This window comes from Triticum urartu, chromosome 3A (genome assembly GCF_056163025.1).
Source record: "Triticum urartu cultivar PI428250 chromosome 3A, HENAU_Tu73, whole genome shotgun sequence".
Classification (NCBI taxonomy): domain Eukaryota; kingdom Viridiplantae; phylum Streptophyta; class Magnoliopsida; order Poales; family Poaceae; genus Triticum; species Triticum urartu.
In genome coordinates this window covers 224,562,407-224,568,616 of record NC_141875.1, presented here as the reverse complement: position 1 = coordinate 224,568,616, position 6,210 = coordinate 224,562,407, and the positions used below count along the sequence as shown (strand labels likewise).

Genomic DNA, 6,210 nt, shown 5'->3' with positions numbered 1-6,210 from the left:
GGTGGACAACGGCGGGGATGAAGCGAGAGGATGGGACGCAAGGATCCCGGTTCGAAGCCGTGGATGAGAGAGGTCGATCTCTTGTAATGAACGATGGCGGAGGACTGCATGGTGGAGGAGGACGGCGGTGGATGGGGTGGCGGGCGGAGGAGGCTGGGGTGGAGAGGGTGTTTTGGCACCCACGGAGTACGAATGGGGAAATGGAGGGAGAGAGGAAGGGGGGACCATGTCTTCAGGGCGTGCTTGTCTCAAATGCGAGGAAATTTACAAACTTAGCCCCGTTTAAATTTCCTACATCACAACAATATTAGTCGGTTGAGGATAGGACGGTAATCACACATACACCGAATTTTGCCGACGGAGATTTTGGCCGACGAGAGTTTGTTTTGGCGCCCACCGTGTATGAATCGGGGAGGGAGTCGATTTCGGCTGAGGAGACACTGTGTTTTGGTGCCCACCGTGTATGAATCCGGGTGAGAGGCGGTTATGTCACGTTTGAGTGAAATTACAAACCTACCTCTATCGAAACCTATAGACACTACAAGAAATACGGTCAATTATGACTCCCCATTTTGGTCGTTAATTCGTCATTGCTTTCGTTTATTGACCTTTTTTGACCAAATTCGAAAGGTCAACAGTTGACCGTCAAGAACGAACAAACGTGACCTTTTCTAGAATTTTGGTCATGGCCGCCCTTGACAAAAAATTTGGTCGTTAAATCTTTGACCAAAATTATGGTCATTACTAATGAGCCTAGGCCACCTAGGATCTGATGTGGCTGAACCAACATGGCGCTAACGTGGAAAAAATGATGACATGGATGCCATGTAGGATTAGTCCAAATCAGTTGTTTTAATGGGCTGAGCCCAATAATTTAGCCCATTTTTACATTTACTTTTGGGCCACGGCCTTTTAATGTTAGTTCTTGGGCTCAGACAATGTGCAGTCCATTTATTCAATGCCAGCCCTTCTCTCTAACCAGCAAAAATATGAATCTTTTTCTATCAAAAAAACTATATTGGGCCTTGAGACGAGCAAGCCCACTCATACAATTTAGTATTTTCGCTGTCCAGCCAATAGCCAACAGTAGCTCAAAAAGAAAAAAATCATTGCACAATTTGGCAGTCAACCAATACAGGAGAATAGAATGATAAATATAATTCTCCAAGATTTCATTAACTTAGGCTCAACAGTATCATTACGCCACAGTTTTATAAGATGCACCAACCAAAATAACATAGCCAGTAGCTTAGTATCAGTACACCATGTTCATAAGATGCACCAACCAAAACAGAACCTCATCAAACCATAGCCAATCCCTGGTCCATATTGTGATTCACATGTCCAGTCAACCAAAACTCATCAACCCCAGGTCCAAACAACTCAACATCAAAGGTCCCAAAGCCAACATCAACCATGCCGTACTAAACTATTTTACCTTCGAATAGATCCATGAGACGCGCAAATCTAGCATCACTTTCTACAGCCCTAGCATGGGTGGCCTCAACTCTTTGCAGTAACAACTGATACTCTGCGGCGCGTGCAGCTTCGGTCTCCTCTGATTTCTTCTTGACCTCAACAAGCTCCTCTCGCATCAACTCAGTGGCTTGCCTCTCCCTCTCAAGCTTGTACTCTAGTTCTTGTACATGAGCATCCAAAGTAGATGCTGACCTGTTGAACTTCTTCTTGGACCTCGAATCAAGGCCAACATTTTGAAGGAATGTGCTGGAGGGACATTCTTTAGTGAGAATGTCAGCAATAACAGCAGCAACATTCTTTGGTTCTCCACCTTCTGGTACCCCTTGTTCCATAGCTTTTTACATGTCAGCCTAACATTTAAAGAAAGATGTACACATGTCATTGCAGTTGGTTCTGAATGACTAGGAAACTTTATAAGCAAACTATTCAAGAATGTTGACTAAATAATAATCCAGTCTCCATGCTACTAATTAACTAGAAGTTATTTGAAAACTTTGAAGCAGACAAGCAGAATTAATAATTCTTGGGAATCACTTTTTTGCAAGTTACTATCAGCTACATGAAAGAAGCATGGCACCAGGTTTATTAAACAGGTAAGCATACACAACAAACCATTGTTGAAATTTAAATTAGGCAACTAAGTGCACCTCTGTTTAGCTTAAATGGGAACATGGAGCGGAGAAGAATGTAGTACATTTCAGGAGCGCATATGTTGTTTCTTTAGTATAGTATACAGTATCAAAGAATCCACTTCCACAAGTCCTAAACATTTCATTCAGATCGTATATGAAATGACAGAGTTTCTCCACTTCGAAAGCAAGGAAGATAGATGTTTCAGGCAATCACTAGAAAAATAATCAAAGAGCATACAACACTCTCTCTTAATTACCAGTGTTAAACGACAAAGCAGTACCTGCTGGACTGCAACAAGAACTAAAATTGCCTGAATATTGTCGCATTTCCAGTACCAAAATGAATATGCAATGCAATGAAACAGAGGATTGGGACAAACAAACTATAACAAAACATGAATCATATACTGTACTACTTTGAACAACCCATCTCTATCAAATCTGTCGAGCAGAAGTCATATAATGTAATCAAGTGTAACAAGGATGAGGTAAACAAGCCTCATCAACACAGAAAAGAATAGTAGAAACTTACTATCACCTTCTTAACTGGCTCAGAGAAACCAGTCTTCTTGCCATTGTGGCACTCCTTGAATAGATCAAACAAAGTCAACTCTTCACCCTTACGAGCCTCTTTCTGAAATTGTTAACGACACAATGGAACAATAAGAAACAATTGAAAGAATCACTGTAGTAGCAAATGAAAACATGAGAGATCCTTACCAAAGCATGCACATGGGAAATGTAGGGGCGAGAACCAGTTTTCTGATGGAACTTAACTTCGAAACGGTTCTCCTTGTTCGACTGACAGGTTTCCTACCATGGAAAAAGATGTATGAGAATAAATGGAGCAACCACAAAGGCTCCTAAAGATTGCAATCCAAGTTGCAGTTCAAAAGGGTATGCAGCCATAATAGCATGCAAATCAATGTTATCATCATCTCTCCAAGTAGCACAACTGATGTTTAGTAAAGAAAGGTAGAGATAAAGACAACATATCTATCTTCAGACATCATGTCTTTTTATTGATCGACTTCCTTGCCTTCTTAGGAACCTTCAAAGCATTATAATAAAAGAGAGACAACTATTAGATCTCATGCAAAAAATGTATTTCCAGAATTAGTCAAAGCACTGAAGCACATATAGCATACAAATAGCCCCCATCCCTCAAAAACAAAAGTAGAATTAGCACCTTATCTTCCTTCTCCACTACAATATCTTCAACTTCATCCTCCTCAATGACCTCATTGTCAGGACTCTACTCAGAGCTTGAGCCTTGTTGTGTTATGGCAGAAGCTGAGTCCCCATCGGTGATGACACTACTTTGCTGCATTCGATTTGAGTTCCTAACCATCATACCTAATGCAGCGATGCCAAGTGATTGGAATATGCGGTTGTTCCTCATCAAATTTTTAGCCCTAATCTTCTCGTATTCAGCAGTTGGCGCTTCTTTACATGAACAAAAAATATAATTGTAAGACTGAATGGTTGAAATGCATAGGAGAAGCAAGACAACACAAACAACTGAGCTGCGAGTTTCTTAGCAATCCTAGAATACAAATACAAATCAGGAGCGAACTATTTTATTTTGTTTTTTATACAGAGTACATATCAGGAGCGAACTATTTTATTTTGTTTTTTATAGAGTACATATCAGGAGCGAACTATTTTATTTTGTTTTTTATACAGGAGCGAACTATTAGCAATCCTAGAAGACGTAAATTTCAGTTACTAGGTTACAAACATTAGCTAGGCACGAAACTATGCAAAGCACAATTCACGTCCATAGAAAAGCAAACAGCACACTCAACAAACAAGTTGTATACCTGCGAGTTTCTTGCTTGTTGTCATCTTTGTCATAGTGGATCTCACGGGAATTGGAACTGTGCTAGTCAGCTTGGTTGTTGCCTGGTTTACTTGCCTTGCTTGCTGGACGAGTTAATGGCCTAGGGAGCAGCATAGCAGTTACAAGTTAAAAATATAAAGTGGGCAGATGCTTTGAAAGGTAGATAAATAGTTGCACATATAATAGTATCTAGACACAAGCACTTCACTGCTTGTCATCGACATCAGTCACACTGTCACACACAAGCTGTAGCCTACACATTTTTAGCTATTGATAAAGATTGCTTATGTATCATGTCTTTGTATAATATACAAGTATTCAGTTGAGAGCAAGTGCAAAACAAAATACATTTGCAGTTCAAATGTTCAGTTTGTTAAATTTGCAGAAATTAAGTGTAGCAATAGGATTAAATATTTAAATTAACAGCCAGTGCAGAACTGATGTTGATTTGGAATTTTCAATGGGGACTGGCAGAACCAGAGCTGCGTGGTCACGTAATATCATGAGTCTACTATTGCAGAGCTATCTAGACTCCTGCAACGCCACTTTTCTTCAGTAAAAGTAGACTTAGTTGTCCAGAAACTGAATCGGATTTAGTTAAAATGGACCACCTACTTGGATGTGGGATGAACATGAAGTTGCCTAGGGGAGGATAGAGAACATAGTCCGCTTGTACTTGGGCACCTCCGTGAGCAGCTTGTCCTGAGAGGTTGGTCGAACGACACCCTCTTCTGCTTCCTTTCCACCTCTGCAACCTTCACCATGACATAACAAATACAGTGAGAAACGGTGGAGTGTGATGGTGCAGAGAGAGAGAGAGAGAGAGAGAGAGAGAGAGAGAGAGAGATGTGGTGGTGGAGTGTGCTGCTGGGTTGGGCGAGCCGGAGCGGGGAAGCACAGGCGCCAGAGGCCCGTACCTGGAGAGGTCAAGGTCACGCCGCTGCTCCCGTCGCCCCGCCGGTGGTTGGACCGGCCGCTGCTCGCGTCGCCCCTCCGGTGGCTGGACCGGCCGCTGCTTGCGCCGCACGCCGGTGGCTGGACCGGCCGCTGCTCGCGGCGCCCCGCCGGTGGCTAGATCGGCCGCGGCTCGCGCTCGAGGGGAGGGCAGGGGCGGCTAGGGTTCATGGGGAGGGCAGGGGCGGCTAGGGTTCGAGGGGATTTGGGGGACGGGAGCGGCGGTATGGTGCGGTGCGGCTGAATTAGTTCGACGAAAATACCCTCCTATCGTGCAGTGCGGGCGTGTGGCGGTGTTCTCTGGTGACAAAAATACCCTCATATGTGGAGCGGGAAAATTTTCGCCAGCGGGAAATATTTTAGGTGTGGCGGGAGGAGATGTGGAGGTAGAAAACTTAGCACATATTATGTACAAAAAATAATTAAGTCATTTTATGGAAATTTGAACTACAACTCCCTTATAGTTTACTTGTTATTTTAAAAAAAATATTTTTAGGTACACAAATATCTATTTCATCATAGATATACCAAGAGTTTTGCAAGATTCAATCCCTAAGTATGAACAGTTATTCTGGCATTTTTTGACTGCATTTTGAAACCGACATAACAAATTCAAAAAAAATCAAAACAAAAAAAACCTTCGCATTATGTAATTATATGTGGCCTAGCTGCCAGGAAAAATGATAAATTGTAATACGACAATTGTCTCAAAAAGTGTTCTAAAAAATTAGCTATCATGTATGAAGATTCATGAATTACAAGCCAAATGACCACTGTGATGGAGCATTTGTTTCAGCTAGAGCAAACCAGTCGACAGTGAAACAACATGGCGCCGAGGTCCCCACCCGTAGCCACCGGCGGAGCGACAGATGAAGGCAGGGGCCAGCGGCTTCGCCGGCGGAGGGAGGGGGCAACGGTTTCTCTTCCTCGTTTGCCTCTCGTGCGGTTGGGGAAGAGAACGAGTCATAGGATTAATGACCTTCAATATCTTTTTTCATGCTCTCCTCATTATTGGTATACTTCATCACATCGCTCATTGTTCCGCCGAGCACTCTCCACAACACCAACAAGCTCCAGCGTGCCTTTCTTTTGGCAGGTTCTGACAAGACCACAGGGGCAAAATGCAAAGTAAACTGGGACCTCGTATGCCGCCCATACGACCGTGCAGGCCTCGGTGTGCTCAACACTATCAAATTCGTGCGCGCCCTTCGACTGCGTTGGTTATGGTCTGAATGGACAGAGCCGTCCAAGATGTGGGTTGGCATGGGCAACCCTTGCGATGAAAAGAACCGGGATTTCTTC

General features: G+C 43.2%; 1 long non-coding RNA gene across 3 annotated transcripts; it reads right to left on the bottom strand.

Annotated features, from left to right (window-relative positions):
* Positions 1 to 1,148: 1,148 nt before the first annotated feature.
* Positions 1,149 to 5,165, bottom strand: LOC125543722 (uncharacterized). 3 transcript variants are annotated; one of them, XR_015618620.1, is made up of 7 exons: positions 4,872 to 5,165; positions 4,570 to 4,709; positions 3,935 to 4,054; positions 3,301 to 3,554; positions 2,832 to 3,162; positions 2,650 to 2,745; positions 1,149 to 1,829 (listed from the first exon to the last, which is right to left on the bottom strand). It is a non-coding gene; the product is annotated as an uncharacterized LOC125543722 (long non-coding RNA). The 3 variants fall into 3 exon arrangements; XR_015618619.1 differs by having other exon boundaries at positions 2,644 to 2,745; positions 3,301 to 3,557; positions 4,872 to 5,163; XR_015618618.1 differs by having other exon boundaries at positions 3,301 to 3,557; positions 4,872 to 5,163.
* Positions 5,166 to 6,210: the final 1,045 nt, after the last annotated feature.